Genomic DNA, 21,791 nt, shown 5'->3' with positions numbered 1-21,791 from the left:
AGATGAAATCCATCTGTTCCTCGTCTCCAGCTCACATCGCCTCTTGACACTGAGTGCTGTGCTAACACGAGACCTAAAACATGGGTGAGTTCTGCTGTCTCCACCTGACAGGTAGGAATATTGGAAGGGCAGGGCACACCGAGTCAAACATGGTTGGCCGGCATGTTAGGAAGGACACCGTTATGGTCCTGAGCAGTTGATTCCTTCTTGCTTAAACCCCGTTTCCATATCTATGTGATATGTATAAATCCACACAGGTTCACAAACCAAACGCGCTCCCATTCGGTAAGCAGGGCTCCTTGCATATCTTACAAGGCTTTCGCTCCCAGAGGGATGAAAAAAAAAACAACCAGGGGAGTTGGCTCAGCACCAGGATCTTTCTGTCCTTCCCTGGAGGACTCCCCAATGGAAAACACATTCTTATTTCCACAATAGCTTCCCCTGCCACTTGCTGAAGTCACTGTCTCCAAAATAGCTCATGGCTGGGTGTCCCCAGGCCCTCACTGACTCATGGAGGAAGACGTACTCTTTGGGGACACCGATGGAAGGGTATGTTTCCATTCCATACAGTGTTTATCTTCCAGTCAATGCGGACGACATCCCGAAGGACAGGTCAGCACTGTGACCCTTTACACATTCCTCATCTCTCCACTGTTCCCAACACATCTTCCTAAAATACACAGATCATTCCCTTAGCTCCTCAAGCTTGTCCTGCATGTATCTGCACAGTGATCCGGGCCTGTGCTTAATCTATTTCCAGGATCTTATTTGTGCTTTTGAAAACATCTTTTCCAAACATGGGCTCACAGTAAAACGTGTCCAGAAGCACTAAGTTTGAAATCACATATGAGAGCTAGTGAGCATTTCCAAATGAAAACGTATTAGTGGGAAAACGTGATGGGAGATGTGTGTGTACGGAGGGGACAATGTGCATGTCTGTACATCTGATAGCATCAGTAAAAGGCAGTGAGTAAAAGTGTAAGAGAGAACGTGGGAGTGATGTGATACTCTGGACAAGAGAGAAAAGGACAGGAACAGAAGCACTGCATACCCCTGAGCAGAAAAATGTTTGTGTTTTGTATCACTGTGGGAAGGAAAGGCCCACTGTATGTATGTAAGACTGTAGTTGTTGACTCTGGATGCAGACGCTTTACTGCCAGTGCAAATGCCTGTAGCAGTTACTATAATCAAACTCCCCTCCTGAGATTACCAGCTTTATTCCCATTCTTCTCTAATGGCTTCAAATTATTTAAGCTGATAGTTCTTTATTCTCAGCTGCCTTTTTCTTGCTGTTTACACAATCCATTCCCCATCTATATCCTCGACGCATGGCCACAATCATGCTCTCAGTTAGGTGCATGCAGGCTATGTGCTTCACCATCTAGGGCTGTTCTGTATATGGATTATTACTGCAGACAGCATTTAACTAATTGGCCAGTGATGTCAGTGCATCACTGAGACTGAATTCGTGCCCTACGTAAATCCACTGTAATAAGTCAGTCAGACTTATCTTTATAGTATTTCTCTGTCTGCAACTTCTTTGTGAGCCAACGAAAGGCTGCAGAGGAGCAGGATGTATTCTAGTGGGTAAGAGCAGAATGCTAAGAGGATTTTTAGCAAAGGTGCTGCACAAAAGTAAGTGTAAACAGCTCACAGTTTGGGAGGAAGTAAATGCAAACCCCCTTGTAACAGCACCCTGCAACCCCCAGCACGCAAACATGCTAAAGCATTTATCTCAGGCAAATCCCTTGCAAGCGTGTGAACATGTGCCTGCATGTGCGTGCATGAATGGAGGTGTGAGTGGAAGCAAGGCTTTGGACTGTGCACACATGTAAGCCAGCCAAGGATATGTATGCAGAGGAACGTATGTGTGTGTAAGAGATAAAAACATGAGCTGGAATTCCATCTTCTCCTTCCTCCCCATGTTTCTAATAACCTCCCATCCCTATCCATCATCACCACATTCCTATACTCAAGGAGGCATAAATTAACTACTTTTGCAGTTCATGTCCAACTTCGCAGCCGCAGGCAGCAGACCCAACAGTTACCAGGTCAGAACAGCTTTCAGTTATTGTGTTGGACTGGGCTGACTCCCCCCTGCTGCTGTGGCTGCTTTGTTATCAGCCCAGACTATCTGACCCAACGCAACTTGTGAGCACTGCTTACACTTCTCAAGGTTATGTGGGTCCCCTGATAGAGGACATAATGTCTGTCACATGGGCTTGTGCCAAAGAGAGCCAAAGAGCCCAGCCTTTCCAACACTGCCAAACTTGCATTTCAAAGACATGAGTGCAGTCTTGGAAGGGGATCAAAGCCTTTCTAACTGTCATTAGAATATTTCCTTTATGCATCTCTCTGTGAGTGCCAGCAACATATTTCATCAAATTCACTGGCTCGAGATGGTACCTCCAATATAAACCTGAATGGGGGGGGAATTGTCAGGGCAAGTCTAGGTGGAAAACAAAACAAAACCCAAAGCACAACAAAACACGTGTAATTCCTGTAATGGAAAAAACATACGATGCCGTGAGCATGCCTAGCTCAAGAAATCCTAATGAGCCTATTAGTGCATCATAAAAAGTCTCTTTTCCTGGAATGTGTTTTAGACATAGAAACTGTATGGTCTGCTCCAGGCCATTTAGGACACTGAATGCTATCAGACAACAAGCACGTTCCCACCCAGGTCTTTTCTCTGAACTATCTGTTCAATGCAAATCTTTGGTTTTGTTTGTTTTTTTTTTTCATCCACTCCGAAAGCTGTGCTGTACAGCAGCCTGCTCTTATCCAGTAAGCCCAGACCTCAATCAGTGAGATGCATCCTCCCCAGTGCTCCAGTTTCAGTCTAATGGGTCTTCAGTGTGCTGCAGCCTGCCCCATCCGTCGCAGAGCCATTAGCCCCATGCCTGCCTCATCTGCCAAGCCCATTTCCTCTCTGTTTGGGCTCTGCTTGGACCCCCACCCCAGAGCCCATCTGGCCACAAGGCTGCTGTGCAAAGCTACCTACTACGGGTCTTCAGCTTCACCACCAGCCTCAGACCCCTGCTCTTAACTGCACACACAGCTGCCAAGGGCTCCTGCACTTGGATGTATCAGGTATCAGATCCAATCATATTAAATCTGGTTTTATAAGAGGGTTGGAAGCTCTTCCTCCTGCTCTGTTTTCCTCCTAGTGCAGAGGCAGAGAGCAGCCCGTGTTTCCTTAACACAGCCAAGGTGCAGCTTGCTCTTGTGGTTGTTTTTGCATGGAAGACAGAGTCCTCCAGCCCTCATTGTTAGGAAATGTTTTCTACTGTTTGCTCTGAGTTATTCTCTATTTGTCTTTGTTTTGTGTTGTTTTTTTTTTTTTCCTTCAAAGATAAATGTCACTTTGCAGCAAGAAAACAAACAGGGCACTTAGGGTATTATTTGCAAGACCCCACACAAACAAAGAGTAAGAACTCAGCTATCTGCTCACTATGGAGTACAGTCTCCAACTGTCTGATGGTTGGTTAGGAATAAAAGGCACTGCATTTCACCATTTAAAACAAAAACAAACAAACAAAACAAAACAAAAAAGCAAACCAGCATTGTCTTGGGAAGTCAGCCTCAAAAGTCTCCCTTTTTGCCTTGTGACACAGTGTCCTGTCCCTTACCAAATGGGGTCAGCACATGGCAGGGAAGAGTAAATCTGGTGGATCCACATGGATTGAGTATCACTCTCTTTCCCAGATCTCTTGTTTGTGCTTTCATTTGGTGCAGCCATTTGGCAGCCCAGCCTGAACCATGGCATACAATTTAGGAGGCACAGAGAAAGCCCATCTCATCCAGTCAGCATTGGTGAGCCAAGGTGTTAGGGTACACCTAGAGATTTTCAGACATCTGCAGTGAACAGCAAGGATAGCTTTGAGACAAATGATGTTCCTTCTGAAGCAAATGGCAAATGCATGGATACACAGAGCTGAAAGCTGACCCTGAAATGCTGCCCATTGGCAGGCACACGCTGTCTCACTTCAGCTTTTCCTCCGGGTGGTTAGACACAGAACTCTTCTTTTGGAGAAGTTGCGTTGATGCCAGTTTCTAAGCTGCCTATTGTCTTATGTCATGGAGTCAGAGGAAAACAAGTCTGGACAAGATGTCCAGAGACCATCACTGCTAGCTCTCCACCCAGAGCAGGAGCATCCCAATGTACCAAACAAATGAGGTAATGGTGAGGTATTGGCACCGGCTGTCCAGCAGTGCTGGGGTCACATGGAGGTGTTCCAGAACCCTGGAGATGTGGCACTGAGGGATAAGGTCAGTGGGCACGGTGGGATGGGTTGGGGTTGCACTTGATGATCTTAGAGGTCTTTCCAACCTCAATGATTCTATGGCCCTATGATTCTATGGAATGGTTATCTAGCTCACGCTTATAACCACAGATGACAAAGGCTCTGCAATTGCCTCAGCAGCCAGAATTCCATGTTTTGATTCCTTTACTGTCAGGGATCTTTTCATAAGATCTCCCTGAATGCTTTTTGCTGCAATAGAAGTGACGACCACTTGTGCCATTCCCCACAGACAGGAAGGTTAGATGATTTCCTTCTGCTTTAACTAATCTATTACCTATTTCAAAGCTTACAATGTCCCCTGCAAATTATCTCATTTGGGGGTTAAAACTGCCTTATTTCTTCAGTCTGTCCCTGCTGGTCCTACTTTGAAGACTTCTGGTCATTTTTGATGCTCTCATCTACATTCTGTATCTTTCCTAAAGGCTGGTCATTAAAGTAGACAGAGTCCTCAAGCCGAGAGATTATCAGTGCTATATAACTGCTACATTCAACTTCATCCTGACATAAAATACACAGCAGAGCTTTCAGACCTACAAATGCTCCTACCAGTTTTTCTTCTTCTTTGTCTAAAGTGCTCCAGGTCTATCAAAAACCTGAACAAAAAAGGACAGCTACAAACCTTCCTTAGCAGTCGACTTGCAATAAAATTTTTGTCTGACCTCATGTTAAAGATCTGCCTTTGTTGGCAAATTTAATTTTACTCCTCATTTCAGACGGACTGCCATAAATCATGTGAAGCAGGAAGTGTGCCTCATCTACATTTAGTTTAGTGTTAATTTAAGACACTGGTGTAAGCGTAGTAAAAGTCATGATAATTTATTGATAAAGGTATAAATCTTTCAGTGATTGGGAAAGAGCCTGAAATAGAGTAGAGCCAGAACATTACAAGTGAAAGGTTTTTGGTCCCAGTTTAGATGCAGATCACTGCCTGTATCCGCACTGACATCCAAGTGTCTAACTGCAGCTCTGACCGCGTCCAAACCAGGCAGCCACTAGGTCAGGTCCACAGGCATAAATCGCAAGCACTGTCAGCACATGTAGGCTTGGCAGCTTTGAAAGAATTTTGGTTTATCTGCTTCAGCAAAACGTCTTCTACAGCCCCCGAGTCTGATCTCCCATTACAAGAAAGAGGGCGTTTATGGAAAAGAAGAAAAATAATGTTTAGCATCCAAGGAAAGACACTTAGCACAAGTGCTCAAACAGACCCAGCTTCTCGGGTAACTTCAGTAGCTGGTGCAGAACCCCGTATCACTGTGGTGACACTGAATGCATCCATGTCAGCTGGTTAATGCTGGTCTACATGTCCTGCAGTGAAGACCATCCCTAAGAAACATAGTACAAAATAAGAGTCCATGGGTGGCTGGTGACCCTGCACATGGCAGGAGGTTGAAACTAGATGATCACTGTGGTCCTTTTCAACCCAGGCCATTCTGTGATTCTATGAAAAGTGTGGGTGTATGGTGGTACAGAAGTCTGGGTGTTTCGTGATCCCAGGATGTCCTGAATTAATTCTACCGTAATGCTGGTGACTCAGGCTTTACACACCCCATGAAAAAAAGAAAAAAGGAAAAAAAAATATTATGTTAAATATGGGACTCATTTGGGTCTGGCTTTTCCTTATCCTGGAACAGAGACTGAGAGCAGCTCCTCGGTCTAAAGTAGGGATTTTTTACAATTGTGAAGTCATCAGTTTCGTTTCATTTGCCTTGAAATGTTGGCTTTCCAACAGCACTTCTAGACAATCCTAGAAATAAGTACATTTCTACTGTAACATCCAGCATTATAAATCCATAGGACTGCAAGGAAAACAAACCCCTACTTAAAGGACGTTATTTGCTGCTAAATTCCCAAGTCAATACTAACACCAATACCACCCCAACACTGCACCCTTGCTCAACCCTAGCAGCCTTTCTCACAAAGATGACCACTAATAAATACAGCTGTATTACACACCATCGCCTATAGGTAACTTCTGGATGTCATAAATGTGAATGTAAATTTGTTTAATGAGCTGAACCACAACAACAGGTTGGAGGAAATCTGGACTGCTCTGCACTTTGGTCTGGGTCCTCTTCTGGTTTGGGTCACACAAGCTCTCACTTGGAGCCAGCTCCACACCGCGCTGTGCACTGAGCGTCAGCTCTGAGGGTGATGTATTTGTTCCAGTAAATATAGAGTCAGTCAGAGCAACATTTGATTCTCAAAGTGCTGCTTCAGGTTCAAATCCAAAATCTCAAAGGAAACCTCAGTTGAAACAACCAATTTTTGCCCAATTTCTGGCCAACGCAACTTGCTTTTTTAAGGAGGGAGGCGGGTTTCCTCAGATCTCCACACGGATTCTCTCAAAGGTTTGTAAATCCTTGCCAAATCCTTCGCAAACCTGGGCTCAGATTCAGAAATACAGTGAAAACAGATTTTTTTTCTTTTTTTTTTTTTCCCCGGCACTTTTGCTGCTGGTTCTGGCCAGGAGAAGAAAGAGCAGAGGCCGAGGGGGGAAAAAAAAAAATGGGGAAAAAGATGATGCAAAAATCGTCAAATGTCAAACACGTTCTGTCTGAGCTCTGAGCAAAAGTTTGGGGTGGCTGTTAATGCTCAGAAGATGATTCATCCCCACTCTCCCTTTCATCCTCCCTGGTTGCGCTGCCCACTGCTTATACCAGAGACCCCATCTTTATATAACCTTTTTTATAGGGTTATACAGAGTTGCAGTGCTACAGACCATAAATATGTGATCACTGAGACTTCTTCCTTTGCAAGGTTTACATCCAAGAACAGAGGAACATTTGAGTTCACTCGTGCAGCAAGAACCAAAAAGCCCCGTTTCCTCAAACAACCATAAAAAATAATTAAGCTAACCAACTCCACAGTAGTAGGAAAAGAGCTGCCGGCCAGCCAACTTGCAGGGAGAAAAAAAGAAAACAAAGGGAAAGCCTTGGCAGAGAGAATGGTGATCTTACTGTACAATCAACTTCTGAGACAGTGAGTAGGATGAAAGCATGGAACATCTCAAGAAACGTATCTTTAAAATAGCAAAGCATTATGAAGCATACATGCACATTTCACAGGCCTTTGAAATCAGCAACACTGGCAGGTTTATTTGTTTTGATTGCCTCTTTCTCTTTCTTTTACTACTTTGGGATTTTTCTCTCTCTCCTTTTCAAGCCTAAAGCCAAATGACCCATGAGAAATGTGCTGTAATTTGTCTCTTATCCATCCCTCATCTCCATCTGATATTCCCTCTGCCCTGGTTACCCTGATGTTTTTCCAGACTCTACAAGCTGAACCAGTGTAACAAGGAGAAAAGTCAAACGATAAAGAAAGAAGTGGCGTAAGGATATTTTCAGGAACCGGTTGTTAAAACAGATTTCCTTTGCCGCTTTTCCAAAACCCCTTTTGGCTGCAGCAAGCCTCATTCACATATAATAGTGAATTTAAAACAGTATAGGAAGGTATATATACTTGAGGCTATTTTAACCATCAGTTATATTGCTTGGCACTTCCACAGTGCTTCCCCTCTGGGCCTCAAAATGCTTCCTAAACATAAGAGAGAAATTCCACTCTGGTCAAAGCCCTGACACGAGCCCTCTGCACTGCTCCAAATCCCATCCAAGGGTTTAAGTGGTCCTAAAGTGGGACAGGAACCGTCGCGTTGGGCCTCCCCACAAGAACTTCTCCTACAGCTGAGGAAGCCATGAAATAGGAAGACAAGAAAACTTCCCTTGTCATGCAAAGAAGAAAACAGAGGTATAGAAATGCAATAATTTGTTCAAAGGAACATAATCACTCAGTGTGACAGTTGGGATTAGAAACTCAGTCTCTAGCCTACGTTCCTTGATAGCACGGACCATCTTTCTTTTATATAAGCAGTGGTTTGTGTTACTGATCCTTCAAGTTTTCTGCTGGTGGCCACTAATCATATTTTACAATCTTATTTTACAATCTTTTACTCATATTTTACAATCTCCAAAACATTCTAAAGGTCCGGCGCCCAGCAGATGGAAAATCAGAGCTCCCTACAGTAAGCCGGTCCTTCCTGAATCCCTTGGCTGTTTCTGAAGACGACGCAGCACACTCAGTTCATAAACAGATTTACTTGTGGAACCAGGGCTCTGCTTTCAATGAGTGAGCAGCCACCGTTCTAATGATATTTGGCATTTACATACCAGCTCTCATCCCAAAGAGCTTCCAAGAACAACCAGCAGATACGTGCATAGCACACTGCACAACAGTTCAAGTAAAGGACATTTTGGTTTCCGTCACCAGAACAAACCTGATTTTTTATGAAAAGCACCAGAGACCAGGAATGCAGCCTGTCATCGCTGCCTTGAATCAGGTCAAGAGTTAGGTAGAGCCTCTGTTAATCAGACTTGAAGCTAGAGATCAAGAGGAAACTTGAAGCTTTGACACAGAATTTCCTTTAATTACAGGAGTAGCTCATAGCAACTCTCTACATTAGGACTGCCAAACAATTTTCACTGTTAATATTTGACTTTGGCCTTGTCTCTCTTGTCCCATCCCAGTGGCTCTTGTCCCATCCTAGTGACTCTGAGGTTCAAAATCCCATTTAGAGCCTTGCCACAACCAGTGCCACAGCGACCCTTGGGAGTCATGGCTGGAGTGACCCAGGATTGTGCACTTCTGAAGCACTGGGATGCTCACTGGGTCCTGTCTTTAAAGAACACCAAAAGCCTATGTGTGGGGTACACCTGCTCCATGCTGAGCTCCGCAGCACCCACTGCTGCCCTCCGTGCATCCATATGGGCAGTGAGGAAGAGCAAGGAGCCAAGGAATATGCCTGGAGCAGCCCTGCTGGGCCACCTATCATGGGGACATTTGTCATTTCTTGGAAGCTGAACACTGTGCTGTAGCCTCAGGGCTCTCGTAATGAGATCGCAATTAGTCCCAGCTCCTTCAGAAGGGTGACACGTTGCTTTGTCCCTGCAGGGGTGTGCAGCTGGGACTTTAAGGGGACTGGACATTTAGCTACTCCGTTAGCATCTTCTCTAATTAACATGCAGTAAAAAATGAAGGGTAAAAAAAGAACAAGATCAAATTCTTTGCTCCTTTCATCTCACTTTTTGACACTAATCCTCCCTGCACATAAACCCTGTGCCACAAAGTGAGATATACATTGCTAGTGGAACAAAAAGAAACTTGGAATCAGGCCGACATCATCAAAAAAATAAATAAAACCATATATAACCACAAAGGACCCAGCAAGTTTATTACAGATCCTTCTGGAGATGATGGGCCAAAATAATCAGCCCAAATATGCATCTTGCAAAACATCACTTTTTCTTTGGAGATGCCGCTTCTTTTCTGTTTTTGTTTTTACAACTCATGAACTTGCAAATCTCGTTTCTTATCCTTCTGGCAGTGCTGTGCATAAAGCTGGTCCTGCTGCAGTGGGCAGATCGTCAATGGCTTAGAGTTAGGATAATCCCAATTTTCCTCTTTTCTGAGAAAGAAATGAAAACCTGACTCAAGTGAGACTAGCTGAAATTTCCTCTAGCTCCATCTCATGCAGGAAAGAGTAGGAGACCCCAAAATACAACTGCAAAGAATATACTGGTGAAGGAGACTTCACTCCAGGGATGCTCAGAAAACCTTATGCACAGACACTAAAAGCTTCAGGTTTCCACCCTTCCAGAGACAGGCTTGTTCTCTTTCAATAAAGAACAGTTTCAATAAAGAATAGTTGGATCTATTGGTTTTCTCTTCTATTTTGTGAGGGAGGGCTATTGGTGAGTCATACCTAAAAGTCTTTCTCTTCAATGGCGATGTTCTGGATGCAGTTTTTACTAACCACTAAGTGTTAGGAGATCTGTTCAATCTGGTTACTCTTGTTCTTTCCCAACAATAAGCAGATTACAAGGAAAGAGAAAATGTCAATCACTGAAAGAGAAATTTCACATAAGAACATTCAGCTTTGAAGTTCCCAGAATCCACAGTATATCGCCAGGTGATCTGGCAGAAACACCAACACACCTGTAATGGAAACAGTTCAGAGCTGGAGAAAGAACAGGCTGTGCAGAGTGTATTTTCTAAATCTGACTTTTTCCTTGTTTTTAAATTTTCTATTCTTGTTGAGCAGGAAGACAGAAAGAAGGGAAAAGTGTGGGAGAGAGGACTTCACAGATGATGACTTTGTCAAGAAACTGCTCTTGGGAGGGGGAACATGTTGGTAGCAGTGGCGGTAATGGGAATGGCAAAGATAACTGACTCCCTGACATCAAAATCTTGCCTCTCATTTCTCTCTGCTGAGGCAGAGACAATCAGTGGGAGGAAAGATGCAAATGTGTCTTTTCCAAGCACTCAAGAACTATCGGTCTTTGTTGTATTTAAATCCCTGCAGGACCTGCATCTTCCACAAAGACACGAGGGAAAGGAAAAGGCATTGTACCTGTGTGCTTCTGCAAGCAGGCATTTCTTGAGCTGAAGGATATGTCAAGCACAAAAGGTCTTCAACCCCTTATATAAGCACGGACAGCAGACACATCAAAAGGAAGGTTATTAGGTGGATGGGAGGATGTTTTTGTTGTCTCACATATGGATCTGCTAACACATCCACCAGAAAGCAGGCACTGTCAGTCCCAAACATAAGACTGATTGTAAGCATTCCCCGGAGGACACATTTCCCAAGACCCTACAAAATTGGACTGGCAGATTATGAAAGGTACAATACTGATCCAGCATGTAACAGTAAACTAGAGGAAATCATACCCATATATTTGGCCTTCAGACATGAGTGCAGAAATTGCCTGTTTTGGCACCACAGGACCGTGGATCCAGTTGAATCAAATACAGACCCCTAACAAAGTGCTATGAGAATGCAAAGATCTGTTACCCATTGTCAAAAGATAAGGGGGAAAAATGATTTTCCTTCGTGCCGGATTTCTTTACCAACCTTCGACATGAGTATCATCACCACTGTCAGCAGGCCATAGTCTGACTTTAGTCTTCTCTGTGACAGTGGCACCGCTGCAACCCAACTTACATAACTCAACCACGCATCTCAATCAACACTCACTCTGGTTTTCTGCAGTAATTTATCAGTGACGTGTCACTAACAGCTCCTAGAGGACTTAAGATCTTGATGACGACAAATCTAGCTGTGCAAAGCACCCAGCAAATGTGCACGTTGCAATTTTTGTACACTGATTCCTACACACAGACTCCAAATCATACAAACTCATAGTTTATAAATCTATGCTAGCATGAAATGTCTTGCAACTCCCTGCCAAAAAGTAGGTGCCCTACAGCAAATTGCACAGGAAAGCATCCAGGCATGCCTTGAATATCTCATGTAGATGAGTCCACAAGCCTATTCCAGGACTCTGTCAGCTCCACAGTATTCTTCTTCATGTTTGTATGGAACTTTCCATGTTCCAGTTTTCGCCCCTGTCCTGTTGCTGCTCACCACTGAAAAGAGCCTGGCCCCATCCATCTGACTCCCAAGCTGAAGATATTTATAAAAAGAGATGAGACCCCCTCTCAACCTTCTCTTCTCCAAGCTGAACAGCCCCAGGGCTCTCAGCCTTTCCTCATAAGGGAGATGTTCCAGGACCTTAACCATCTTCGTGGCCCTCTGCCAGACTCTCCCTAGGAGATCCCTGTCTTTTTTGAACTGGGGAGCTCAGGCCTGGACACAGTACTCCAGATGTGGACGCACAGCTCCTGTCCAGCAGGTCAGCCCCCAGGCTGTACTGATCCATGTGGTCCTTCCTCCCCAGGTGCAGGGCTCCATATTGCTTTTGCTGAACCTCATCAGATTCCTTTCTACCAAACTCTCCAGTCCGCCCTGGTCTTGCAGAACAGCAGCACGGCCTTCTGCTGTGTCAGCCACTCCTCCCAGCTTTGCACTGTCCGAGGGCGGTGGACTCTATCCCTTCATCCACGCTTGTGATGAAGATGTTGAACAAGACCAGGTCCAGAACCTACCCTGGGGTACACTGCTCGTTATAGGCCTAATGAAGAACTTCCTTGCTTTTCCAATTCCTCTGTTGCCAGTCCAAGCACATCTTGAGAGCTTTAAAGCCTAAAATCCCACCTTGGTCACTCAGTTGGGTGCAGCAGAAAGTGTGCTGAAGGCACCTGCTAAGCTACCTGGAAGCACCTTTTGGAGTATCTCCTACTGATGGGTTTCTGTATCAAAAACTCAAGGTTCTTTGGATATCATTCTGAGATATAAATAAAAAGAGAATTTTGTGTCTGATCAAGACAAGGGTGAGCCTGAACTTTCATGGCAAAACAAGACATTCGGAGGCAAAACATGTGAATAAACATATCCTGAAAAGTAAAACTATCAGAGGAATTCTGAGCAGATGAGGAGAAAGCCAGGAACTTCTATCCCTTATCTGAATCCAACTGGGTGCAGAGGGGGAATCAAACGACATGAATATCTTCAGGCAAAGTGGGAGAAACACTCTGATGTGTCTGACGGAAGCATTTTACTCTGTGTCTGGAAGTTTATCATGACCGATCAATTCTGGAAGAATTAGTGAGTGAGTTCTGGTTTTTGGCACCGACACAGCAGTGGTAAAAAGGCTGGAGGCAAAAGGGAAGTAATTTTCATAATGCTGTGAACTGTTGCCATCAATCCTTACCCAAAACATTTCTTCCACTTACTCTGTGCAGTGCTGTTCTGTAGGAGCTTCCCTTTTAGCTATTGCCCTTCATTTCAGGAAGGCTCACGACCTTGCACGTGCTCTGGATGTGGAGATCCAAGCCAAAGTCTGTTGGAGTTCAATCTTTCTTGGGACTTCAAAGAGCTTGTGATGCGTAACTTACTCCAGACAGAAAGCATAACATACACTTGGAACAATATTACACACGTAAAAATAGAAATGATTGAATGACTGTTAAGGAATGCAGTGTGATGGGGAAGCCTGATGTAAGTTGTGCATGGCATTTACATTCCTATTTCCATCTGCTAACCTAGGTGCTCCAGATCGTAGTGGAAGTACCTACCTTCTTCCAGCAGTTATGAAGACTTCAGATTTAATTCTCTGACCTGTGCCTATGCTGCCCGTCTGTCTGTGCTGCAAGCAGATGGCACGACTGCTCCCCTAGGAACTAACTGAGCAACAGCCACAAATAGCCAGTGCTAAAGCAAAGCTGCAACGACACATTTTGGGAGGAATCAGCAGCCCATAGTCCTCACAGACACATGAAGGTAAGCTGAAAACCCTTTGCTAGAAATATAAGATGCAGACATATTAAGGTCCTTTGAATAACACAAGTTTATGTTATTCTAAATATGCCTCAGACATTCTTAGTTTGTCTCCATTTGTGCAGGGACGACAGGAATAGAGCATTGCCAAGCTCACGGAAATCAGGAGATCACAGCAAAAAATGCCATTTTGCAATTGTTCTCAACCAGCTTTGCAACCATAAGCAGTTCAGGCTGTTTGGAAATATTTTCACACTCTGATGCTCACTTGAAACAAACTACGCCCCGGCCTTTTCAAGATCCTTAATTCTTCATTTATGTACTGTTTCTCACCAGTCGATCTTTCCCTGTCTCATCTTAATTAAAAACAAATACCAAATTACTTAAGGCAACACTTTCCAAATGCCTTGGGTTTTTGATACCCACATGCCACCTGTGAGTCCTGTTCTAAGCAAATAATTCCCTTTTGTGCCTTTGGAAAGAGCACAAAAGCCGTGTAGATAGTTACAGTAATGGGCCTATTAATTGCTATCCTCTGGATTTTATGTTATTTAATCAATGTCTGAGCTCTGACTGCAAAAGAAGCTTAAATTGACAACCTCATTCCCTTCTGCCCAATGCTCCCCAGCCTGTCGGCTTTGATACACAGATACTCTTTGCGAGCCTGACAAGGGCACAAGTCTCATTACATCCTATCATGGAAATTAGAAATGAATCAATAAGCAAAGAGGCAAGCTCTGATCAGCTCGCTCCTACCACACAGTGCAGAATTCTTCACATTTTACCCCTAATCCCGCATCTGATCAAACTGAAATGTCTTCGGGGTCAGGAATGCCTCTGCTTCCTTTGGTATTTCTCTCATAGCCTAATCAAATCTCAGAGAAGTCGATAGTTTTGGTCCGTGCCTTATCTTTGCCCCCAGTATTTGTGCTGCTGAATGCTGAAGAAATAATTCAGCAACATGCTTCATGCGACGGGGCAAATCGTTATTGGAGCAGAAGTGCTGGCAAGGCCCAAGTAACAGCCTAAATCCCCTTCTTGGCACATTTGCTTGCACTGTGTCTTTCAGCATAATTTTGACATGGAATTTTCCTGGCATAAATCACACAGGTTTCCCTCTTCCCTTCCACACCACGCTGCGTAGCTCTGTGTTTTGGTAAATCTCATCTATTAATAGTTGCCCTCTGTGGCTATAAAAAAATACGGCGGTAGTCAACAGCCAGTCCTTGGTAGGGAGCAGCTGCGGCTGCCTGAACGCACGCAGGACCCGGCATCGCACAGCAAAGCCCTTTCTTGGCTCCACGTCAGAGCAAACTGATTAAATAAGGCCACAGCCAAGCGAACGGAAAAGGAGCCCCTTCCCTGCAAAGAGGGGAGAGCGGCTGCAGCATCGGGCTGCAGAAGCATCAGGGTATTTCCATTTTCTCACTGACATCTTCTTTTTTTAACTCAACCGCCTCCACCCCACCCCCACCCCCACGCATGTCTTCCTCGCTCCACCCTCCTGCCAAGTCCCCGCAAACTCTTGCACTTGAAGAAATAGAACAAAGACGTCATCGCAGCCAGCACCAAAGGTCGCGGGGTACATTTTAAGGTCTAAGTCTACTTCTTCTGTTTGATTGATTTAAGTGATTAAAGCGTTTCTGCTCTTCCCGTGCTTTCAGCGGCATCCTGGGTAACTCTGGGGAAATTCAAACCGACCAGCTGTGATCCGTATTACAAAGTCATTACAAATACACACAAGGATGGTGATGGGGCCATACTGGAAAGCGCGGAAGGAGCGGAATATTGCCTCCGAGTAGAGTGAGGAAGGGCTTTCATGTGTCAGATCGAGAAGCACTCAGCTCAGCAGAGGAGATACAGGGCTGGATATTAGGAAATATTTCTTTGAAAGAGTGATCAAGCACTGAATAGGCTGCTCAAGGAGATGGTTGAGTCATCACAGAATCACAGAACCATAGAATGGCCTGGGTTGAAAAGGACCACAGTGCTCATCCAGTTCCAACCCCCTGCTGTGTGCAGGTCGCCAACCAGCAGCCCAGGCTGCCCAGAGCCACATCCAGCCTGGCCTTGAATGCCTGCAGGGATGGGGCATCCACAGCCTCCTTGGCAACCTGTGCCAGTGCCTCACCACCCTCTGGGGGAAAAACTTCCTCCCCTGTCTCAGTTTAAAACCATTCCCCGTGCCCTATCACTATCCACCTTCACAAACAGCCATTCCCACTCCTGTTCATATGCTCCCTTCAAGTACTGGAAGGCCTGGAGGTGTCCAAGAAACATGCAGATGTGGCACTGAGGGACGCGGTCAGTGGGCAATATTGGCGGTGGGTGGATGGTTGGACTAGATGACTTTAGGTCATTTCCAACCTTAATGATTCTGTGATCCCATGAATTCCCATCATCTCAGCACTGCAGAGTACTGTCCCCACCATGGCAGGCTGGTTGGTGACAGAGCACCATGTGCACTTTGAATTGTCATTTGCATGAAGTCCTGAAGTGAAGCTCTTGACAGTACTGCAGAACAGCTGAATCTCAGGGATGGCCACATCAAGTCCATGCCATGCCACAACCATCGTGGAGCCCTGCAAGCACTGCAGCACACCTTGCCTGAGCTGCAGGCACTCAAAAAGCCCATGCCACATAACTTCAGTGCTTCTCCAATTTCCCTAGGATGTTTCACTAAGATAAATTCTTCCTGCAAAGCTGATGGGAATGATATGAAAATGAAGTCTTGTGCCGGGGAAAACGAGAACCACAGCTTCTCATTGAAGTCCTCAATTTATTGACGCTACAAGGACATGGCATGAGAAGCAAATTTATTCCATATTATCTACTGTCAGTATAGCTCAAAAGATGAATTTTGAGGAAGCAGAAAGAATTTTATTCTCCCAAGCCCTGTAATTCAACACTGCTGAAGCTGCCCTCACGCAAATCAGTGATGACACATCTTTTCAATGTCTGGGGCCAAAATTATTTTTAAAAGCATTGCAGGTAATTGCCATTGCTGTTATTCCAAACCACTGCTATTTCCACTATTTTGCTATCACTGATGTAACTCGACAAGTGGGCTTATTCTGCAATTACTGAATTAAAGGAAATAGCGTATTTCACAACAAACAGCTCACACGTATCTGTGGCCATGACCAGATCTCTAGGTGGAATTTCCATGAGATGCTCCCATGTTTTCACGCTTTGTTCAATACTACCCAAACATTTGGGTACCTTCGCAAATAATTGGTCTGCAGGGAGCAGATTTTATCAGTTTTTTTTTCACCGGGGTGGATTGGCCACAGGAGTCTTTAAAACAATGGCTAGGAACAAACAAATGCTGAACCTCGTTCTCCTGAAGAATTTCAGAAAGATCAAATTAGGCCAGAAACTCCAATCTTGATTTCAGCGAGGTCCCTTTCTAGCAGGGGTCCTTCTAGCAGGGTCCCTCCTTTAAAAGAAAAAGGAAATTAAAACTGAAAAACAGCACTGGGGAGAAGTTAAGCGTGTGCTTCAAACTCACACATGCCAGGAAATTTAGAGTTAAAGGTGAAACCCCACCCTAAAGAGCCTCATACTGGAGACATTTCAGCGAACAAACATAACGGGTTCTGAAATACAAAGTCCCGGTAGGGTGCACGAGGTATGGAGTTTCAGCCTTCACTCCAAATTTCCTGGCTTTTTGGAGGTTTATTAGGCTTTTCTACCCCAAACATTTAAGTACTCCAAGAAGTTTCCTCAGTGCGGCTCTCCCTGAGCCTTTTGGAAACAGCATCAGCACTGTGATGGTGAAGCTACCCATTCCTCACTGATGAACCTGAAAACCTGATTTTTTTGCCAATTTATGCCAACCTGGGGGCTGAGGCTGAGTGCACACTGCGCAGCTGCAGTTTGGCTACTCTGAAAAACTCCAACATTGCTCATTTATTCAGAACAAAACCGAAGGATGGGATTACATTGACATCAGCAGAACAAATGCTCATGTCTTCTTCTACGTGGGTCTCACAACTGTGCTTCCGCCAGCAAACAGGGAATAGTTTTTGACAGACACCCCACCAGGTTGTGGATGGGGATACATCCAGCCCACAAATCCGGCCCTAATGGATGAATGATGACTGCTGCTATCCGCACCACACTGTTCTATGACACAGCCTGCATAAGCAGGTGTTATAAATATCGAACTGGTTTCACAGTATCAAAATTCTAAAATACCTGTCTTGAGGCCCCGCACTGCTGCCTTTCCTGAGAGCTGTAAGGAAATGATTACTGGCAACTCACACACTTCATCTCAGATGTGCACACAGAGGAACCTGGAGCACTGTGTGATGACTGCAGTGGGTGTCCTGACACACAGCTAACAGAGCAGGCATCCCCTCCTCTGCATCAATCTCTGTGCACAACCTCTCCCTGTGGTGGACGGCTGAAAAAGGAATGGAACAGCTCCTGAATGGAGACATCACTTCTTGGGCTTCCTCCAGCCCCAGGGCAGGCAGAGGGAGAGCTTGAAGGCCTGGGCTGCCTGCAATGGGGGGAAGAAGGAGACAAGGAGGGAACGTGGAGGAGGCAAACAGGGACTGAAAGCTTCAGGAACTGGTGCCAAAGAAGTTCAAACGAGGGCCAGTAGACACTAACTGTGCTTCGGGTTGTTGCCTACAGATCTGCCTCTGCATCCCTTCCCCTTCAGTCTTTTCCAAGACCTTCCTCTTTCCCCTCACCTTTCCATTTAGCTAATCCCCTCTTCACTCAGCTCCAGCTATCAAACTTAAACATACACACTCTTCCAAATCCCCTGCCACACACACTCCTTCTCATACCTCTGAAATCCTCCAACAGGCCAGCAAACTAAAAGCAGAAAGCCCGAAAAAAGATCAGAAGCAATGATTTATTGAAAGTGACCTCATTTTTTATTTTTTTTTTTTAAACAATAGACTAATTAATTTGGGGGAAAAAAAAAAAATAAGGACAAAATTTAAACTCGTAAACCCTCAGAATCACAGCATCATCAAATCATTAAGGTCGGAAAAGACCTCTAAGATCATCAGGTCCAGCTGTCCAACCCTTTTTTTGTCCTCTTCTTATCTTTCTGTCCTTACACTGTGGATGGGCTTAAAAAAGAGGCAAGCTGCCCTTCCCCCGTCTCACTTTTGAGCTGCAGCTCTCACAGTGCGTCAGAGCTTTGCTGCTCTGCGAATCGCAGCACTCGCACAGTGTCAGCACTTTATTCTGCTCTGAACTTGCATCCCTTTTCCCAGTCTTGCCATCACATCTACTGAGGCTGCAGGCAAGTCCTCTGTGGCATGAAGGTATTCTTCTACCCCAAAATATAAACTACTCATAGAAACTGCTATTACCTGAGTAATCGCGCTATTGGGTTGGCTTTCTTCCCTGGCATGAAGTTCACAGATATTGGGCAAAGGCAGAGCTGCTGGGCCAGTATTAATGCCCCCACTCGCATCAACATTTACAGTCGAGACTGCATAAAGAAAATTCTGAATCCTGTGAACTGCTGCATGAAGGCACGAGGCATGCCGAAGTGCGGCTGCACAGAGTGAACTCCCCCAGGATAACACAAGTCAGCATCCTCTCTCCTGAAAGATTTCTGTACATTTCCACTGGCAGTGACAGAGAAGGGATTGCTAGGAAAAACAAACAGCCCAAGTACTGTTTGTCCACATGCAGCACTGCACGTGAGGGGCAAAGCCAAAGGCGCTGTGCTCTTCCATGATGCAAACAAAGCACGGTGGAGGTGGCTGCTCTGTGTTTCTTCAGTGGGCAGCTTCTGCTCGCACTAAATGGATTTAAATTCCTATCAAAAATGAACTCAGAAAGGTAGGATTGGAATTGCAAATGGAAGTGCGGGATAAGCTTGGCATAGAAATAACCTGTGCTTTGAATCTTTCGGTGTGAAAGGGACAACTGCCTATATTTACGGAAGGCTTGGGTTGCTGCTAATTAAAAACACAAGGCGCAACTCACACCCTGCTGAAGAGAGGTGGTACCTAATTGGGTATGGGAGAAAATGGTGATAAGCACAGAGCTCCACAGCATTCCAAGAGGCATTTTGGCCATGACCAAACTGGATGGGTTAAATAGTATCAACTGCACTGACCAGCAAAGGGAACAAACCAGCCTTACCCAGACTGCTGCATTCCAGAATGTGTGTGGGGGGGGTGAACCCTAACTGGTAAAGGGGTTATGGAGAGCACTGGTGCCAGTGCTGCAGGGTCCCTACCAATCTTCCACCCAGGATCCCAGAGCCAAATGGGCCTGCACTGGCACTGGAGAGTATAAGACTTTCATCTCTTGTCTCCTACAAGGTTTTTTCATCATCTCTGATAGTTTACTCCATAGATTTTATAGGCTGTCTCCTTTCCAAGCATCCTGCAGTTTGACCAGACAGTGATCTTTTTACATAATGGATAATGTCCATGAAAGAAACCGTGAGTCCTATGAGTCTTGAGGAAAAAATGCTTCTGGAAAAAAAACTGTTGGAAAAGATGACTGTGGGACAATCTAAATAGAGCAAACTCCTAACGATTTGAGAGTGTGCAATTGCATACATAGGGATAGTTTCTTTAGCAATGAAATCCTGACTATATCAGAATTCAATAGTAGACTTATAAATGTCAGTTGCTAGCATGGGAACAGATGCAATTCCTCCCAGCTGATTAACATCCCTGACATCTGGAATAGAGGACAGAATAAACAGAGAGCAGAGGATTTCCTGTTGGGACTTGGCTGTTGGGTGCAAACTACCAAGATACAGCAACTTTGTCCTTGAGAGCATTATCTCTCCACCTTCTAAACAGCCCTTTGGAAAGACCTGGACATTTAGCACCGAATCCCTAGACAAAAACTCAGATATTTGCTATAGTTCTGCTGATACCTGAGTGAGTGCGAGAATCCTTGATGTCAAGAGCTGTGCAATGGCCTCTTCAAGGCAGGGGATTAAGTCCTCAAGCTTCTTGAAATGAACAGCTTTGATGAATTTCTTCTGTTCTTTTCAGTGTTTTGGATTAGGTGGAAATTAATTCATTCTTGGGAATCAAGGAGTATTTCTTACAACTCTCCCAGCTCCTAGAAGAAGGCACTGCGTGTGCCTCCTTCCCCCAAAGTAAATTGATCCGTGTTTTGCAAAGAAGCCTCGTGAAAGGATTTTCAATGGAAAAGAAAGAAAGGCAGTTAAGAGGTTGACTTATTCAGAAACTTCATGGAAAAACCCTGACGTGCAGCCACTTCGCTACCTGCATGAGGCTGAGCTAGGCTGAGGATGAGCCAACCCCTCCTGCTTCTCATGTGTCCCACATGGCACAGCGCGTTGTGTCCTTCAGGCTCTGTCACAGCTACTGCAGTTCAAAACTACCACAGAAGAAGTTTTTACAAATGGTTCAAATGTGTATTTAGAGTCTGTTTCGTGTATGACTGGAAATGTCCTCAATTATGAGTTGAGCTGATGAAATGCAATGCAGGGCTTGGCCAAGCTGTACAGGCCAAGAGTTGGAGGGTATAGTGAAAGGGTTGGGACCAGCAGGGCACCGGGCTCCAGTTCTTCAGCTCCATGTCGCTCTGAACTTGCAGGCAGGTGTTCTGCCCTCCTTGAGGTGAACAGAAGGTCTACAGGAGCCTTCAGGGCACATATGTGGATATTGAGAAAAACTGTCCCCATGGTGAGTTATTCTGGAAGAGATTTCCAACAAGTATTCAGTGCATTGTCTGAATCGAGGGAGTAGCTTGCACTGTTTCAGGAATGTCATCAGTATTTTCCTAAGCCATCAGAGGGAGGCTTTCTTATCTGTATATGCAATCCTGTGGTGAAGCCTGATGTGAAAACCCAATATTACATAAAAGGAACGGTTCAGTTAACCATAGTATGGTGCAAGAATTCACCACATCAAATGGCACTTACAGAGGATAATTTCCTATGATCCCTTGCTGTTTGTTTCAAGTTTTTTGAAAAGGAGCCATAGTAGGTGTCATGAGCTCAGTCTTCCCTATTTTGTAACCAGCAGTATCCCAAACAACACTAGGAATGTGTCTCTCTGGCAACTACGTCTATCTTTGCTCCTTCCTTTTGTACTGGGACAGGCTGCCTGATCTTAGCATGTTCTCATCTTTCCAGAACTGCAGAAATAAAGAAAAGCTGAAGAGTATTTGCAAACCTTGTGCTGGGTCTAAACACATTCTGTCCCACTCTCATGAAATTAGTGAAAAGAAGTTAGGCAGATGTCTCGGATAGAGCCTGTTATGTGAATAATGATAACCAGTCATGTTGGGTTTTTTGCCCTGCAGGCTGCTAACAAAGAGGAGAGATGATCTAGTTGGTA

At 44.9% G+C, this 21,791-nt stretch overlaps 1 protein-coding gene across 1 annotated transcript in view; it reads right to left on the bottom strand.

Annotated features, from left to right (window-relative positions):
* The window catches only part of PAPPA (pappalysin 1), a 170,444-nt gene that overhangs the window by 119,379 nt on the left and 29,274 nt on the right, over window positions 1–21,791 (bottom strand). The gene's annotated exons all lie outside the window — the stretch shown is intronic.

This window comes from Centrocercus urophasianus, unplaced genomic scaffold (assembly GCF_019232065.1).
Source record: "Centrocercus urophasianus isolate 14NV4802_14NV808 unplaced genomic scaffold, USGS_Curo_1.0 seq_34, whole genome shotgun sequence".
Taxonomy (NCBI): Eukaryota; Metazoa; Chordata; class Aves; order Galliformes; family Phasianidae; genus Centrocercus; species Centrocercus urophasianus.
The sequence above is the reverse complement of the archived record's forward strand: the minus strand, read 5'-3'. Positions and strand labels throughout refer to the sequence as shown.